General features: G+C 42.8%; 1 long non-coding RNA gene across 1 annotated transcript; it reads right to left on the bottom strand.

The window, feature by feature from the left end:
• Positions 1-564: 564 nt before the first annotated feature.
• Positions 565-18,336, bottom strand: LOC131424642 (uncharacterized). Its single transcript, XR_009228005.1, has 2 exons — positions 8,995-18,336; positions 565-856 (listed from the first exon to the last, which is right to left on the bottom strand). It is a non-coding gene; the product is annotated as an uncharacterized LOC131424642 (long non-coding RNA).
• Positions 18,337-18,438: the final 102 nt, after the last annotated feature.

Genomic DNA, 18,438 nt, shown 5'->3' with positions numbered 1-18,438 from the left:
TTGGATCTGGTCTCTGTTGGTGGGTCTTCCTCAGGAAGATTGTGTTGGCTGAAATATTCAACAAATATCAATCAGATTAGTTGATTGATGATGTTTTCCAGTTCGGTATCTTTATTGACTTTCTATTCTATGATTACTGAGAGAGGAATGTAGAGCCATCCATCTATAACTGGAACTACTCAATTCTCTCTTCAGTTTTTTCAATATTTTTAAGATAATTTGAAGCTCTGCTGTTTTCCGTGCATACTGATTTAGGATGGCTCTTGTCTTGGTGACCCTTTTATCATTTGCATGAAGGTGAAGGATGTAAGAGTTCATCCTCCTGTAAGTTATCCAGCTAGTCTGCCACAGTTTCATAGGTGCTATCAAAAAATAGAAGAGCCCTGGACAACAAGTCACAACTTTATTTAACAATAGTATTATCATTTGCACCAATGTCTTGAGCTCCATTTCCCAAAGTGTTACCAGGACCCTGGTCAAAGGCTTGACTCTAGGGGTCCTAACAAATTAGGTTCAATCACCTGCTGCATCAATAATTGAATTAATGAAGAGAGAAAGAAAAGATGGTGAATCAAGAAATGAATTTATTTGCAGTTTGGCTCAAATCAGAAGATAGCCAGTCTTAATATCTGTTTTCCCTGAACCAATATCAGCTTTAGGAATATATAGGAAGAGAACAAAAGCAGGGAGCCAAGAAATACATGTATGTATATCGTGTCAAGCTGTGGGAACTTCCAGCTGAGAGGCACGTTGCTATTTTGGTTTTGCAGGCTCCATTGATCCCAGGACTTCTGGGATGGGGGTGCAGTTTCCATTCAGCTTCTCTTCTCAGCATGAGATGGTTACCTGTAGGAAGCTGGGAAGGAAAAAAGCAACTTAAGAGTAAGGGTTCTTTTAAATCTTTCAATTTTAAAGGAGACCTTGTTACAAAAAGATGATGTGAAGGGGACCAAATAGTACTGCATCATGGGAGAGGATCCCTGAGATTAGGGAGCCTAAATGTTTTATAAAAGGTAATAAGCCTTCCTGGTTCTTGGTTCCCGATCTTCCTGGTTTTTAAAAATAAAAAAATCTCTAGCTTTTAATTAATATGTTTAGATCAAGGTCATCAAATTACCTATGGGCAAAATCTAACCAGTTGCCTGTTTTGTAAATAAAGTTTTATTAAAACATGGTCATTGGGCTGGGGTTATAGTTCTGTGGTAAAGCACAGTCTAGTATGCATTAGTTCCTGAGTTCAATCCCCAGTACCATATTAGAACAACAACAAAAACATAGTCACATGCTCATTTGTGTATGTATTTTCTATGGCTGCTTTTCTGCCACGAAGGCAGAGTTGAGTACAGTTGTAATAGAGACTGACAAATTCGAAACATTTACTATCTGGCCCTTCACAGAAAAAAAAAATATGCTCCCTGTTTACATGATTCACATTTAGTTTTTGGATTTATTTTGTAATTTCTTTTCTGTTTATTCCTCCTGTTCTTCATTCCTTTATTTTCCTTATCCTGTTTTGTTTTTGATTAAGTAAATATTTTTAGTATTTCATTTTAATTTAACTATTGAGTTTTTCATTTTATTCCTTTGTGCTTTTAGAAGTTACTCTATTGTAATATACATACTTAACATCTCATAGTCTAATTAGAACCAAGTTTTATCACTTTTTCAAGTAGAATGTTGTGACAAGAAAAAATATGTCCCAAATTAAATTATAAAGGCTAGATGGATGGCAGAGAAGGGGGCATAAGGCAAGTAAATTAGTTAATTGCTATGGCCTAAAAGCTACAAAAAGACTGTTTGAAACCTTCACTTAAGTTCCATTTGGGTGACCACCAGGGCCCCTACACCCTGTTTACATGTAAACTTTCCACACTGTTAACCCAACTAGTCCAGAATCTATAGTGCTTCTGTGGGACTGCCCTCCTATTCCAAAGCTTTCCCTGCTCCCTGGCATCCTGCCCTTCTTATCTATAACAAGTGTAGATTCAGTAAACAAATTATACTTGCCCTCTCCAATTCTGGTTGAGTGGACACTTTGCCAGCTGCTGTTTAGCCTTGCTGCTGGTCATTTGCAGAAACTTGTTCCAAGATGACTTTTATTGGCTAGTGGCTGTAAAGGGTCAAGAAACCCTTTTATTTCCTAGATCCTTTGGTCTTAAGAGTTATGGTTTAACAGATACCTTACTTACTACCACATAGATCCCTTTATTCTTTCTTTTAGTTGGAATATCTTTCTATTCACTTAGGTCTTCTTTAATTTCTCTCAGAATTATTTTGCAAGTTGCAGCATAGAAGTTGAGTAAATTTTTCATAGATTTATATATTTTTTAAAATATTTTTTAGTTGTAGATGGACACAATACCTTTATTTATCTATCTTTAGGTGGTGCTCAGGATCAAACCTAGTGCCTCACTCATGGTAAACGAGTGCTCTACCACTGAGCCACAAATGCAGCCCTAGATTTATATTTGAGTATATGTTTTTGATGCTCTAAATGGTGTTTAAATTTTTTCATTTTCAAATTGTTTTTTGTTATTGACATATGGAAATACAATTGACCTATACATTGAACTTGACCTGTACATTGACTGCTGAATTTATTAATTCTAATTGTGATTCTACATTTTCTATGACTAAAATCATTAGTCATCCACAAATAAATCTAGTTCAATCTAGTTGTTACACTTTTTCTTTTTTAGGGCAAAAAAAAAAAAAAAATTGTTGTCTTCTACCCTAGTAGGTTCAGTGGCTGGCCCCAGAATTAAATTAATGTAAGACAGATTAACAGGAAAAAAAACAATTTTAATGGACTACTTACTCATGAGAGTCCCACAAAAATATGAGACTCGGGACTGGGGCTATAGCTCAGTGGTAGAGCACTTGCTTTGCACATGTGAGGCACTAGGTTCAATCCTCAGTACCCATAAAAATAAATAAATAAATAAAGATAATGTGTCCATCTACAACTAAAAAAAAATTTTTTTTAAATGAGAACTAAAGAAGTGCCCAGGTGATTGAGGCTTGTGTCTTATTCCAAACTGTTGAGGGCCACAGCCGAGTCGGGATGACGCATGGCATTTTTGCCAGAAGTAGTGGTTGAGAGGTGACGCCAGTGAGTTCTCCCCCCAACTAGCTCAGCTACTCATCCAAATAATCAGAAGGCGGGTGTCCTACCTGCTACCTCAAATACCAACATTATTGCCCTGAAGTGTTAGGAAGTTCCTGTCAGGAGATACAATAGCCCTCCTAGAAGTCTGATTCCTACATATTCACCAACCCTGAACTAACTCACGTGCTTCACGTTTAGCAGTAGCAAGCCCATAACTCCTGCATTTGGCAAATGGATTTATTACAGAGGAACCCAGACTCTGCATCAAGTGGTCACAAACCACTATGCAATACTTCTATTGAATCAAAGATATAAAACTAGGGAATTGCCAGACTGTTTCATTAGGTGGAAAGAGCTTCCCAGGGTTCCTGATCCAAATTAGAAATCACTGATCTAAATCTCTAATAATGCACTGATACTGCATTCCTTGTAAAATAATGTCAAATTTCAATATTAGGAAAGAGAATGGAGGTTTATCATCACTCCTGTGTTGTGCTCTCTTGCCTTCATGGCTCTTTTCTCTCACCTGCCCCTCATACATCCTTCTGCTTGGTCCCTGTAGGAAGGATTTGAATGCATAGGGTCAGCTGCACTTAGAGGTCAAGGGTGTGTAACCTGGACTTGGAAGCTGAAATTTGAGAAGCAGGTAGCCCTTCTACCCTTTTCTGCTTTTCTGCTTTTACCTGCACATTTCATCTGGAGTCATAAATTCCTACCTGTTTTATTTTGTTGTTGTTAAGAGATTTTTAAAATGTTCTGTAACCAGGTGCAACGGTCCACACCTCTAATCCCAGCTACTGTGAGGGACAGAGGGAGGAGGATTGGAAGTTTGAAGCCAGCCTGACCTCAAAATAAAACAAAAACTTTTTGTAATAAAATATGTAAAACAGTGGATGTGTAACCGATGTGATTCTGCCATCTGTATACGGGGTAAAAATGGGAGTTCATAACCCACTTGAATCAAAGTGTGAAATATGATATGTCAAGAACTATGTAATGTTTTGAACAACCAACAATAAAAATTTAAAAAAATAAAATAAAATGTAAATTATTCTAGAAGGAAAAACATATTGAGTCATTATCAGCTCTTGACACTGGCTGTGGCTTCATTTGCACCTTATTATGTGTTTATTTCTTAGCTTTCTACTGACCCCACACAGTTTTATTGAAGAACAGGGAGAGAGGTCTGAAGACCAAGAAACCTTGCCAGAGGAGTTTCTTCATCTAAAATAAGGGAGTGGATACTAAATTATCTTTTCCAGCTCCTACCTTCAGGATTCTCAGCAATGTCTGTAGACCAGTGGGAGGAAGGTAGGTAAGAAGTTAGGCAGAGATCTAATCACACCTGTGGTACCCTGGCGCTACCAGGTTCCACCCACCACTCCTCTCCATCAGGGAAGGGTAGCAGGCTACTCAGGGATCCTCCTCCCTGGGGAGCTTTTCCAGTTTACATCTCTCTCTAAACCTTGGCAGAGTGAGCTGGTGTGTGTGGGGGTGTCCATGCGATGGCAACAACTGGAGATTAAAGACCTTCTATGCTCTGCAGCTCCAGTGCCCCCATGAGCTTGGCCTCCCCGCATCATTTCCACCGTTGTGTTGATCTGCTCTGCTCTTGTACTAGCCTCTAAACTTTTTCAGGGCAGATACTGATTCTTTTATCCATCTGGTTAAAAAAGATATTATTTTTTAATCTCCAGCTCTTTTCACAGGGCCTGCCACAAGGTAAATGCACAATCCCTGTTGCTCAATCAGAGAAAGAATAAATGGGAAAGGAGTTGGAGAGTGAACCGAGTCTCCCCAGATTTTTACGTCAGCACCGTCTTTTCTTCTTTCCTTGTTTGGAACCTTCACACTCAGTTAGACACTAAAATCCAGTGGTTCTTATTTCACAACAGTCTTTTGTAGCTGCCTCCTAAGTCCTTTCTCTCCTGCCCACAGTTTCCCTTCCTCCCCACCAGCTCACCCTTCCCTACCTGTCCCATCCGGCACAGATACGTCTTTCCAAATCGCATTTAGCTTATCACTAGCTGCTTAGAAGCATGCACTTCTCAGGACCTCACAGTCAAGACAAAACCCAAATTAACCAGCTCAGTCTTCCATCCTTACCAGCCCATTCATCCTTTCAAAAAAAAAAAAAATGCATTTTGAGCATGTACTCTAGCTTCTGGGAGAAGGTTCCATCTAAAATTCTCTGCCCAAGCCAGATGGGTTTTGACCCAGTCCTGCCTCTGAGCCCTCATGCAAACTCTCTCTCTCTCTGCACCGCACTGATGCATCTTTCCAGGGCTTGGTAAGCCCACTTCTCCCAGAGAAGCTCCTGAAGTCATCCCAGGTCACCTCCAATTTTCTTTTGGTAGCACTTGATCACAGAAACCTCAGGCTGAGTGTAGAATCAGGTGGAATCAATGTTGACGTGATTTTAAATCTAACAACCATGGGCCATCTCAAGCAGGAATGGAAAAGAAGGAACATAACAGGGCAGGAGATGGGCGAAGGCTGCAGCAGGGTCTTCGGGGCAGGAGGGAACTTGTGTGGAATGACATTAAAGGCTTCAGTGGGCTTCCCATCTTATCATCAAGGCACCAAGCAGCAGTGGGTTCTACTTGCAAATACCCACAACTAGACAATCAGTTCTTAGATTCTGACCTCATATTTGGAAACTCTTAGAACTCCAATCCCTCTTTAACGTTCATACTGCTTATAAACTCAGTGTGAATGGTGTTGAAAGGAAGAGCAGCCTGGAAAGCCAAGGCCCTGGCAGCCTGAAGAAACCCACTCTGTGCTCATAGCTCCGTGGCCCCCAAGGCCTGTGAGTAGTGCTGGAGAGAGCCAGTACATGCTGCTCATTCGGGTGCCACCGCTCAGCGTGTTTTCTTTGTTGGTTACCTGTTGAGTCATATGTTATTAAGAAAAAAAAACCCTCCCAACAAAAGCATGTTTCCTAAAGATGATGAACTACCCCAAGTCATTAGAGAACAGGACAGGTCTGAAATCTGAAGCTACCAAATCACCTAAGACGGGCAAGTTGACCTAAGATCAAAACTGAACAGGATGTGTTGGGAGATGTTAGGTCTGTGCATTTCCTGCTATAGCTTGTGGTTTAACTATTGTAAAACACAGAACACTTCCTTTTTTCTTCAGGACTAGGGCTCGAATTCGGAGACTCAATATGCAAGGCAAGTGCTACCACTGAGCTACATCCCTGGTCTTTTTCATTTTGGGTTGAGACCAAGTCTTGCTAAGTTACCCAGGCTGGCTTTGAACTTGATTCCTCTAGCTCCACCTCCTGAGTAGCTGAGATTACAGCGAGCTTCCCAGTGAGCCACTATACCTGACTCAAAACTCTTTTTCTTATTGGAAAAATAATATCCATTTGCTGCAAATAATTAAAAAATACGGATAAGCAAAAATAACAATCGGTCTGTAATCACAAGTACTTTAGTTTACATCTTTTATTTATTTTATGCATTCCCTTTCTTCCTCTTCCCCCCTTTTCCTTCCTCCCTCTCCTAGGGCATTGTCCTGCTTCTCTCTGCCATTTTCCTGCACTAGGATGATTTAAGATGGGGTCATCTACATGGATGGGGACAAACCAAGCCAAACATGGCTAATGGCCTGAGGAAAGTTCACAATGGTTTGCTAAGGGCAGGGGGTGGCTACTTTAGCTCTGGGCTCAGCAAACGGAGGAATGTGGGTTGAAAGAAACTGAAAACTGGGCATGGAGGTGCATGCCTGTAATCCCAGTGATTCTGAAGTCTGAGGCAGGAGGATTATAAATTTGAGGTCACTTGGGTAACTTAGTGAGACCCTGTCAGAAAGAAAGAAAGACAGACAGAAAGAAACTAGACAACCAATACTGACCTTCTGTTTCAATAGGAAAGTGGCGGTGACCCAAAGATTTTTCCTTTTTATTGAGGTTTTACATATACACAATAAAGTGCATAAAGAACACTCTTCTTAGTAAAGTTCTACGTTTGTTGGTACCCACTGCCCACACCCCCGTGTTCTTGGCCAATTTGGGCTGCAATAAAAGAAAGCTGTGGATTGGATCGTTTGAACAGCACGTGTTTATTTCTCTTGGTTCTAGAGGCTGGAAATCCAAAATCAGGGTGCCAGCATGATTGGGTTTGGGGGATGAACTCCTTCCATTTCACAAATGGCTTTTTCTCCCTGCATGATCCTGAGTTGATAGCACTTCTAGACAGGTGACAGAAACAGTGCAGATCTTTTGGAGGGACATATCTAAACCTAGGCCTGACAGATAAGTCTAACTGAAGGTAAACTCTCAGTTCACACACACACACACCACCATAAATTAGAATCAGCAAAAAACTCCTTAAAGAATTTAGCAGATATAGAATGTAAAACAAATAAGCCCAAAATGTTTGGCTAAAATTAAAAAAAAACAAGAAAGGAACAAAAGATATTATATAATATAATCATATATATACCAAAAAGGACACAAATTATAAATAAATAGCTTGATGGGTTTTACAACCTAAACACATTCATCTAACCAGCACGCAGAACACCAAGTCCCCAGCCCCAGGTTTCTTTCTTGTCATCTCCCACACCACCAAGAGTGACTAGTGTCCTAACTCTCATAGCACAGATTAGTTTTAGGCAGATTTTTTTTTTAACGTACTAAAGAGAATTTCTAAAAAGAAATATAATCAATAAAACTAAAAGAACAAAAAGGCAACAAACCATCAAAAGATTGAAATAGATTTGATCTGGTTACAAAAAGAAAGAATTAGATATAGAATTAATTGGATTGGAGCTGAAAACAAATCCAGAGCATGGTGTAGAGAGACGAAGAAAGAGAAGAAATGTCAGGACTTAAGTGGCATGAAGGATGGAATGGGGGAACTTAACAGTCTTCTAATAAAAATCCCATAAGCCAGGCTGGGCATGGTGGCACACAGGAGGGTGAGGTAGGAGGACTGCAAGTTTGAGGCCAGTCTCAGCACTTAAGCAAGGCCCTAAGCAACTTGAGGCCCATATTGAATAAGTAAAAGAAGCACCTTAACACATGATAGTGATACTGATATTAATGATGGAAAAAAACTGGTTGGTTCCTGGGAAAAAGACTGGTGATAATTTTAAGTACAGTGTTAAGATCAACAGCAGATTCCTCAAAGGTAACAGTGGAGGCCAGGGGTCAGTGGAAGAGTATTAGCTTCAAAATGCTGTGAAAATAAACTGCTAATGTGGAATTACACATCTAGATAAATTATCATTAAAAAATGTAGATGGAAAAAGGACTCATTTTTATATCCCAACAAGCAACAAACAAACAAAATTGTCAAATCTGAAACCCAATAAACTACAAAATAATATTAACAAAGAAGATTGAGCATCTACTCTCCACAGATTGTCACTGAAGGAACTTGTATAAGGGTGTCCAACCACATGTAGAAGGGAAAGAAAGAATTCCAGGAGAAAGTTCAGAAGTTTAAGAGGAAAAAGTGGGTGGGGGTGTAGCTCAGTGGTAGAGCCCTAGAATCTGTGAGGCTCTAGTTTTGACCTCAGCACTGTGAAAACAAGAGCAAAACCAAAAACCTACAAAAATTGAGCAAGGAGTAAAGAAATTGGTATAGATACGTGAAAGTATTCACAAACCTCCATGTATAAACAATAATAGTATCTGAGTTGTGAACCTAAAAAACAAGGTAGGTCCTGGAATGCAAAAACATGTAAGATAGGATAGATAAAATTAGAGTTAAAATATTCTGAAGTCCTCATGTTTTTAGAAAGATAGTGAATATATTTACTAATTTTATATTTTAATTGTGAATGTTAAAAAGTGGAAGGCTAACCACTAGAAGAATAGAATTAGAACAAATTTTCTTAAAATGGGGTCACAGACCAGAATATCAACATACCAGGGATGATGATGATGATAATGATGATGATGATGATGATGATGATGATTTTGGAAATGTAAATTGTTGGCTCCATCCCAGCAACCTACATTCGAAACTCTGCAGTGGAGATCAGCAATCTGTTTTAAGCATCCCTGCAGGGAATTCTGAGCCCTAACATTTCAGAACCATCAAATTAAAGTATGTACATTTGAATCCAATGTGGGTGGGAAAAGCAACTAAATAAAATCCTCAATCAATCCAAATAAGGCGGTGGTGGAAGTAGGAATATAGAATAAGTTAGGGAAAAAGAAAGCAAATAGGAAATAATTCCAAATCCACCTTAATATTGATAGATCATACTTGCCTCTAAAAACAGGTCTTCAGCTTGTGACAAGTCTGTTTGATGCTATTTACAGAGACTGCAAAAGGCCAAAAGTGAAAAGATGAGAAAACACACACCTGGCCAATAGACAAGAAGACACAGTTTCCTAAAGACCATCCCCAAGACCATCTGGATTACGTTTTTCTTTTTTTGGTACTGGGGATCAAACCCAGGGGCACTTTACCACTGAACCACATCCCCATTCATTTTTATTCTATTTCTTAAAATTTTGAGACAGGGTCTCTCTAACTTGCTGTGGGTCTTGCCCAGGGTGGCCTCGAATGTACAATCCAATCCTCCTGCTTCAACCTCCTGAGTCACTGGGATGGTAGGTGTGGGTCACTGCCCTCAGATTTCTCGGATCTTGAAAAGTTGACTTTACATTTCTGTAGAAAAGCAAAGAACCGAAAATAGCTAGAAGAAGCACAGATTTGGGATTACTCTACCAAGTGTAACTATTATTAGAGTAGTCTAAGAATTGAGAGTGGTATTGGTGATGACTTAGACTAGTAGACGAATGCTCTAGAGTGGGAAGCACAGAAAAATACTCGTGCATATATGGACACTGGTAACCAAAGAGAGGTGTGAAATGTCAGTGGGGACAGAACAACAGAGGTGTCCCACAGTTGGCTACTCATTTGGTTAAAAATAAATTTGAATCTCCATATTGTGAGTAAAAATCAATTCCAAGGTGGATTAAAGGTCTCAAAAGGAAAGGCAAGTTGGGCATGGTAGCACATACTTGGAATTCCAGCGACCCAGGAGGCTGGGGCAGGAGGCTCCCAAGTTGGAGAGCAGCCTGGACAACTTTACAAGACCCTGTCTCAAAAGAAGATATTAAAGTAAAATAAAGGGCTAAGGATGTAACTCAGTGGTTAAGTGTTTATGGGTTCAGTCCCCAGTATTGCCAAGATAAAGAAAAAAGGAAGAAAGAAAAAGAAAAGAGAAAGGAAAAACTTTCAGTTTTTACAAGTAAATGCTTATCACCTCAGGTTACAGAAAGATTTCTTACAAGTCACAAAAAGCATAAATTACAAAAATAAGATTAATAACTTCATTGACATTACATTTAAGACCTGTGCATCAAAAAGACAAAATTCAAGAATAATTAGTCATTGGCCCTGAGAAGACATGTGCAATACATTTCACTAACAAATATTTGTAGCAGGTTATATGAAATATCCACAATAGATGAAGAACTAATACTAAAAAGGAATAACCTAATAGGAAAGATAGGCAATTCACTAAAAGAAATTTTTAAAAGCTAAATTAACATAAAAAACTAATAGTAATCAGGAAAATGAATATTAATATCGCAATGAAATACCATTCCACATCCTTCAGACTGATAAAAATTCAAAATCTGACCATACCAGCTATTGATGTGGATATGAAGCAATTGATACTAATGAGAGTACAAATTGTTAATCACTTGGTAGAATAATGGAAAATATCTAATAAAGTTAAAAATATTAAACATTTCATAAGATCAGATAATTCCTCTTTTAAGTGTAAACCGGTATCAGTCAGTTTTTCAACACTACAGTGAAATGCCTGAGGCAGCTAACTTCATAAAGAAAAAAAAAAGGCTTATTTAACTCACAGTTTTGGCTACTTGGTATTGGAAATGGTGTAGCAGACAGGTAGGGAGCAGCAAGAATGCACGGGAGGGGACAGGCTTGCTCTTTTTGTAACAAACTTCTCCAGGGTCTCACAGAACTGCCTTAGGCCTCCAGAGATCTAAGGACCTCCCTGGAGGCTCTCTCTGCCTCTTAAAGGTCCCACCGGGTCCCCACGCCACCTCTGTCGACCGCATCTGGACCGAATGTGGAGAGCCGCTCTCTGCTCCATCCTCACTTGGCACACAGAGGTCGGTGGAAGGAAATCGTTTTATTAAAATCAGACTGGGCTTTTTCATCTCAAGTCTCTATCTTCCTGGGCTCAGAGGAGAAAAGGCAGGAATGGCGAGTGGGCCAGTGGGCAGGAACCCTGCGCTGGGCAGGGCCTTCCTCTCCTTTTCCTTCCCAGAACATCCAGAGGGACCTTGCCTTCCTGGAACCAGCATCTGCATTTTCTTTCTCAAGGTGACAGTGTTATGGAACCAGGGTCCTCTTTGCCTGTGGCGCACGACACCGGTCACTACAATGACAAGATCTGAGAAGAGAAAGTTTATTCACAAGCCGAAGAAGACAAGAGGGCAAGTCTCAAATCTGCCCCTCCAAGGACAAGGACTAGGGATACCTAGGCCATCGGGAAGCAGGGTGGTCCACAGCAGGGGACAGGTGACTGGAGGTTAGGTCCGCGCATGTGCAATTAAACTTCACGACTTTCCACAGGATGCATGTTCAGAAAGTGGAACTTAACATGATCTGACGGTGGAGGTTTTGGCCCTCTGATGTGAAAGAAGTCCCCGTGGGACACTTGCATAGGCCCAAGGGAAGGGTCAGTACTTTGAACCAGTTTGAGCTGGATCAAGGTGGCCTCCAAGTTTCTGACAACAAGTTTGACAACCATTACCATCAGGATGACACTTGGAGGTGTTACCATAGCAAAATTCCGGGGGTCTGACAGCATATTATTTGCGGAGTGTAGTTGACAACTGGTGGTCAACTAAAGGCAAGTAACCAAAAGCAAGTGAAATGGTTGAAATCTGGAAAGTTGATTAAGATTCCCCTCAGTTCCTACAGGAGACATGGAGAAGAGGAGTCGAAGTATTTTTCTTTCATAATGGAAAATGGGGACAAGCAAAATGCCGGCCATGGGGAGGATGGATTAATAAGGAGTCTGTTGGTAGGCTAGGATGCTAAATGACAGTGATGACTGAGTGGAGCTGCAGCGGCCAGCGTGGGCAAATTTCACCATGTTGAGCAGAATATGAAGGGCAGAGTATGCATGTCTTAGCCTGGGCAGGGGTGCTGGGTTCCACTTCTCCCCAGCTGGGCCTGGCCGCTCTCTGGGCAGGTGCTGTAAGCTTTAACAGAGACCTGCATGGACCTGCTTCTTCTCTACCTCCTGCACAATTCCTGGGGCTGAAAAGATGCCAGGCAGCTCTGGATGTGCCCAGCTCAGGTTCCAGGAAGCCCTGGGAGCACATTGCTCCCTTTGGCTGGTGCAGTTGGCTGGGGCTGCTGTTGGCTGGTGGCGGAACACTAGATGGGGCTGCCAGAATGGTACTGTCACACTGTTTTGGGCAACTCAAATTGTTTCTGTAGACAGGAGTCCTGCAAAAAAATATATCTTCTTGAACCCCTCACACCTTTGGGCAGCTCTGCAAATAAAGATCTAAAGCACACCTTGTAAGGCCTAAATTGTGGTTAACAATATTTACATATGTAATAAAAGAAGTCTGTGGAACTGGGAAGGACCAATTCAGGACAGGAGTTGCTGCCTGAAGGGAGAGTGGGTGGGGAGAAGTCTGTCTAGGGTTAGGGTCATACTGGGAACTGCTTTGGTGTGTTCTGTTTCCTAAGATGGGTGTTAGAAAATAAAAGGTGTTGATTGTATTACTTTTTATGCCTTTGGTATGTTTGAAATATGTTATTTTAAGTGAAGGAGGGAAATAAAGAAATGAAGTCTGCAGAATCAACCACTTCCTGCCCTGGGTGCCTTGCAGGAACCTGGTTATAAATAATTCTTCACTGAAACTTAATATATTTGGTTCAATCATAGAAAACTTTTATTGCTTTGATACTAATCTTAAATATTTAAATGTGGGCGTTTTCATCTCCTGATTCTTTCCAGTCTTCTGTGATAATGAGCCGGTGCAAGGAGAAGAAATCTCTTGAGATAAATAAACTGTACTGGGAAGTGGGCCCCTTGCTAAGTTCCCTCTGGAAGTGACACCTGCCTCTATTGCAAACATTTTCTTCTACATGTGGTTTCAGTTCCAAGCCAAACCCGTTCTGCAGCATGCTTTTGTACCTTGCTGAGACTGATCAGTATCAGCTTGCCAGGACTTTAAACCCCATTGATTCTTTCATTGCTTAAAAGCCTCTTTCTTTTGAAAGTCTTTGAGTGAATCATAAAATTACCATCTAAAAAGACGTAGCAGTAACTGAACCCAGGAAAGCTGGGGAGTATTTGACTGACAGCACCATAACTGACCTTCCCGAGATGAGCTTGATGCGGGAAGGAGCTTTGCAGGTGGGAAAATGCTCTGGGAAGGAAGGTACCAGGCAGGGACAGTAGGGTCCCTGGCCTGAGCCCAAAACTGGTCCTTGTCTCTTGCCGTCCCTCCTTTGCCCCAGGATTCTCACGGATGGTGGATTAGAGAGCAAGGCTCCCCTTTCCTTTATGTTCCTTCCTTTCTCAGGCTCAATTCTAAGCCGTCATCAGCAAGTGTGTAAAAGCAAGTAGGGAAGCCTATTTCAGTTACTTTCTCTAGATTTTTGGTCTCTTCCGTTATGCGTAAAATATTTTTGAAAGTATGTTTTCAAATTCCATTTCACCCTCATTCTATAAAGTACCAGATGGTAGGCATTGTTTTCTATTAATGAAAAAAAAAAGATTGGTTTTAGGGATCACATTCAAAGTGTTTGATTAACCAGGGCTCCGCTTAGCATTCAAGTACACTGCTACGCAGCTCCACTTTTGTTTTTGCCCTAGATTTTTCTCTACCTCTTTGTCTCCTCTATCTTTCCAGCCCTGTGGATTTCCTTGAGAGGAGGACTGTGAAAATTAAAGAAAAGAAAGATAGGAGAGGAAGCAAAAAAAGTATCACTTTTCTTGTAATTTATCTTTATCTTGACTTCTCATTATGTTTTTTTTTTAAATTAATATTTAATGCCCCTCAGGTAAACCTGAGCATATCTCTATCCTAAAAAAGAGAGAGAGAGAGAGGGAGAGAGAGAGAGAGAGAGAGAGAGAGAGAGAGAGACCGTCCAGTTGGGGAAGTGGGAAAAAAGGAACCTCACTTCTTGGAGGTCAGGGATCTGGGAGACTGGATTTGTAAACATGGAAGATGTTTCCAAGGCAAAAATGGTACATTTATGGAGAATGTCTTCAGTGGATGTTTTGAAGTCTTAGGAGCCTCATAGAGTGTGGGGACTGCAATTCGTGGCAGTTCAGACACACTGAGTGATGGTCGCAGGACATACTTGGTCTCCGCAGAGGGTCACCACACAGAGCTGTCCAGATTGTACTTGCAAATGTACTTTCAGCATGGTGGTGGGTGGGAGGGGACCTCAGGTTTGCTCTAGTAATGCCACTGAGGATCTAGAGAAGAGGAGGATTCGGGATGAATGGTCCACACCACAGCAAACCTGCTGCATGTCATGGGAAGGTGACCTCAGATTGGGCTCCTGGTGACTTTGACTCTTCTCTTCTGGCCTGACGGTGATATTGCATGTTGAAGGGGCTTGTTGACACTGATCTTTCTTCTGCAGCCCAGCTTCTTGGCAGAGATGTCCCGGTCTCCCTGTCTATACGTCTTCACCTGCCCTTCATTCCTAACCACCCTATGGTTTGACGTGGCTCCTCAGGTGCAGCGAAATGTCCCCTCCACTTCCTCCATTCTCCTGGCCCTTCTGAGGCTCAGCCTCCCATCCTCGGTGGCCAGGGCTGGGCAGCAGGTACTGCTTTCGCTGTCTTCCTCTCCACAGGTCCCCGGTGAGGAAACACCCTCCCTCTCAGGGCTCTTCTCATCTTTCTGGCTTCTGGTTTCTCTGTCTCTCTTTCCTTGAGTTCTTTCTAGCTTCAGGTTCAAATCCCAACACTACCATTCACTACCATGAAGGCCAGGGCCAGTGGTGTTCCTTGCTTAAACCTCAGTTTCCTTCCTGTGAAATGGGATAGCACAGCACCTGCCTCATTTGGGGGCTGAGTCGTACTTACAGAGTGACTTACGTGGAGTGTTTTAAGGAGAAAGTGCTTAATGCTTGCTAATGTCGCTGTTATTCCTTTTGTTATCAGAATTCTTGGCCAGAGGCCTTAGCAGACCAGGTCTGGCCATCACCTTGAGAGTCTAAATAGCAGAAAGAGAAGATGGTGGTGAAGCAGAAAAGGAATTGATTTCAGTTTGGCCAGACCAGAAAGCCAGCTCTTCCCTGTACCAATACCGGCCTCAGCGTCACCCAGGGGAAGGACAAGAGGGAGCCCAGAGGTGTGCACCTGCACAGCCAGCACGGCCAGCCCGGAGTCTGCAGCAGCTCTGGCTCTGTGGGATCCTGCTGGGGTCCTGCTGGCACCAGGGGTTGAGGGCCGTCTCCACTCCTAGCGTGAGGTGATTGCCTGCAGGAAGCTGGGAAGGAGAAATAGCTCAAAGGAAAGAAGAGATTAGAGGTACAAAGTGGAGTTGGTCAGGACAACAGCTGGTTCCTTCTTCAAATCCCTCCATTAAAAGGAGCCCTGTCCTCACTCTGCCCACAGCCCATCCACTCCAAGCAATGACCTTGAGTCCCTCCTGTGCTTTGAAGGGTTGACCTCCAACCTGCCGCCCTCCCGACCCCATCCTGGGTACTGCGAAAATTCCAGAGCATGTGAGAGTGAGTCTGCTTGTGTTGAGGGTGGAGTCCCTACTGCTTAGTTCCCTGGGGTGTTCCCTGGGTGACTCCATTTGCGGGCTGTGCCTCTTGGTGGCCTGGGTGCTCAGGATGGGGACCAGCTTTGACTTAAGTCCTCATGAACTCCTCACTCCCTGCCACCTCCCTGGAGATGTCTGCCTTCCTGGAGAAGCCTGTTGGGTCTGGCAGCTAGAGTCCCCCTCCCTCTGGATTCCACCTTAATGTACCATCCCCTGAGACCCCCTTGCCCTTTTCCTCAGATACAAATTTTCACTGTCTCTAGTTGAGTATGAACTTGAACCAGTCTTTTCTCGACTGCAAAACCCCAGTGGGGTAGACCCTACACCAATTGCGACCGTCCTGAGCAAAGTCTGCCTTTTAACCATTCTAGCAAGTGTCAGAGGAATTGTTTCTTCAACACATGGACGGGTTAGGTGCAGACCCCATGTGTGACTGCAGGGTTTGTGGCTGCTGGTGCTCAGTGTTCCCTGTCCCGTCAGGGCTTCTGGGTGTGAACGAGAGGATGAGCTATTAGAATGTCAATTTTGCCTTGTGCTTTGAGAAACTTATAGGAATGAAAGGCAATTGTTTCTTTTCCCGATCTCTTAAAGGCAGCCAACGTTTAAGGCCAAGATCGAGGATGGCAAAGTCCAACTCTCACAAAGATCAAGTAGGTCCGGGCTGGGGCTGAGCTCAGCGGTAGAGCGCTTGCCTAGCATGCTCCAGGCCCTGGGTTCAGTCCTCAGCACCACATAAAAATAAACGATGAAATAAAGATATTGTGTCCAACTACAACTAAGAGAGTCTGTGAAGGGTCCCTGTGCCACGGTGGGGAGCAGTGGAGACTGTGGCGAAGCAGGGAACACTAGTCAGCTCTAAAGTCACGACACATGAGAATGCAGGCCTGGGATTGGATAGCTTTGGGTTTTATTTTTCACTAGAAGGTGGGAAACTGGATTTTAGTTAAAATTGCTAGATTTTTTTTTTTTAAGCGTTGGCAAGTAGGTAAAGAAAACAGACAAGAGCTGGGCTGAAATGACTCAGCTTGGCCTCGGGCATCTGGTTGGCACAGCCTGGGCTAGGGCTCTGCTACCTCTGGTTGGGAGGGCAGCTCTCAGGCTGGGTTGCTCCCCAGCTCCGGCTGGTGCCCCGAGGAAGGCAGGAGGCTGCTGTGGACGGGAAGAGGCCAGTGGTGCTGACTGGAGACGGGGTGGTGACTGGGGTTTGGGCCTTTGGGCGTTTCCACAGGGTGGGGGTGTCATTGTATGCTGTGTGCCTGACAGATCTGGGATCAGGCACTCGGGACATGTGTCCCGGAGAGCTGCCAGCTCTACCTGAAAACCTGAGCTCTTCGGCTCAGATCTGCAGCTGAGCCTCTGTCAGGAAGAAGCATTGCACCCCACCTTGGGGAGGGCCACCTGGGCCAGTGGTGGGCACCACAGACCCTTCCTATGGGTCTCTGAACTGCCTTGGCCCAGGACTGCCTGCATGAGACCATAGGGGAGCAGAGAAAGGATCCCCCAAAACATGGCTCAGACTGGATCTTCTACCAGGTTAGCACCTGAAGCAAGCCTTATTTAATCGACTTTAAAAAAAAAGAGAGATGTAAAAATGTTCTGGGTATCTTTGTATGTCAGCATATATCCCTGTGCTTGGTATCTCCAGGTTGGGACCTTCAGCCTGAGGGTTCTGAAGACCTTGATGCTGAGAGTAGGGTTCGGGATGCAAAGATGTCTCCTTCTCCCCAAATACTGCAGTTGTCCTAAATCCAAGGTTTTCAGGTTCCACATGGCTTTCCCTGATTGAGACAGAATTTAGGAAATCATCCAGGTGCGTGGTTTCCTCTGCAAAAACGCTGCTGACTTAAGTCCTGATATCTGACACACTTGGTTTTATTTATTGCACTACTGGGGATTGAACCCTGGAGCATTCTACCACTGATCTACAGCCCCTGACCTTTTTAGATTTTATTTTGATACAGGGTTTCACTAAGTTGCTGAGACTAACCCCGAACTTGTGACCCTTTTGCCTCAGCCTCCTGAGTGGCTTGGATGACAGGCCACTACTCTTGGCTCACTTATTTTGTACACTTCCTCTTCCCTTGACCAAGTTTGTCCTATGAGCTTCAGATGTTTAAAATGGAATTTAGCAATGCTTTCACACCACATTTTTCATGACTTGAATTTAAAACTTGGAAGCAGAGTTGTTTTGTTATAAGGCTTGTATTCTTCTGAACCTCCTCTGCACACTGGAAACCTCCCATGATGGAAATGAGTTTACTGTGACCTGTGTCAGTAGCATATGATAAACACACACTTCTTAAAAAAGACTATTTACATGGAGCATAAACGAGGTCCAGAACACTGTGTCCTGTTCAAAAAATGAAATGCACATCTCTCATCAGGAGTCTCTCATTTCCAAAAGGCTGAGAAGACAGTTTGTGAATGATAATCCAGCTGTTTAAATTTAGGGCCGTGGAAAGTTTCATTGGAACTGAATTTGAGGGTGCGGCCTCTTGGTGGTTGGGTTTGTTCTCCTCAGATGTCACAGCTCAGCAAGGACGAAGAGCACATCTTTCCT

Source organism: Marmota monax, unplaced genomic scaffold (genome assembly GCF_021218885.2).
Source record: "Marmota monax isolate L192 unplaced genomic scaffold, Marmota_monax_Labrador192_F-V1.1 WCK01_AAM20220418_F8-fsc00542, whole genome shotgun sequence".
NCBI classification, from domain to species: Eukaryota; Metazoa; Chordata; class Mammalia; order Rodentia; family Sciuridae; genus Marmota; species Marmota monax.
The sequence above is the reverse complement of the archived record's forward strand: the minus strand, read 5'-3'. Positions and strand labels throughout refer to the sequence as shown.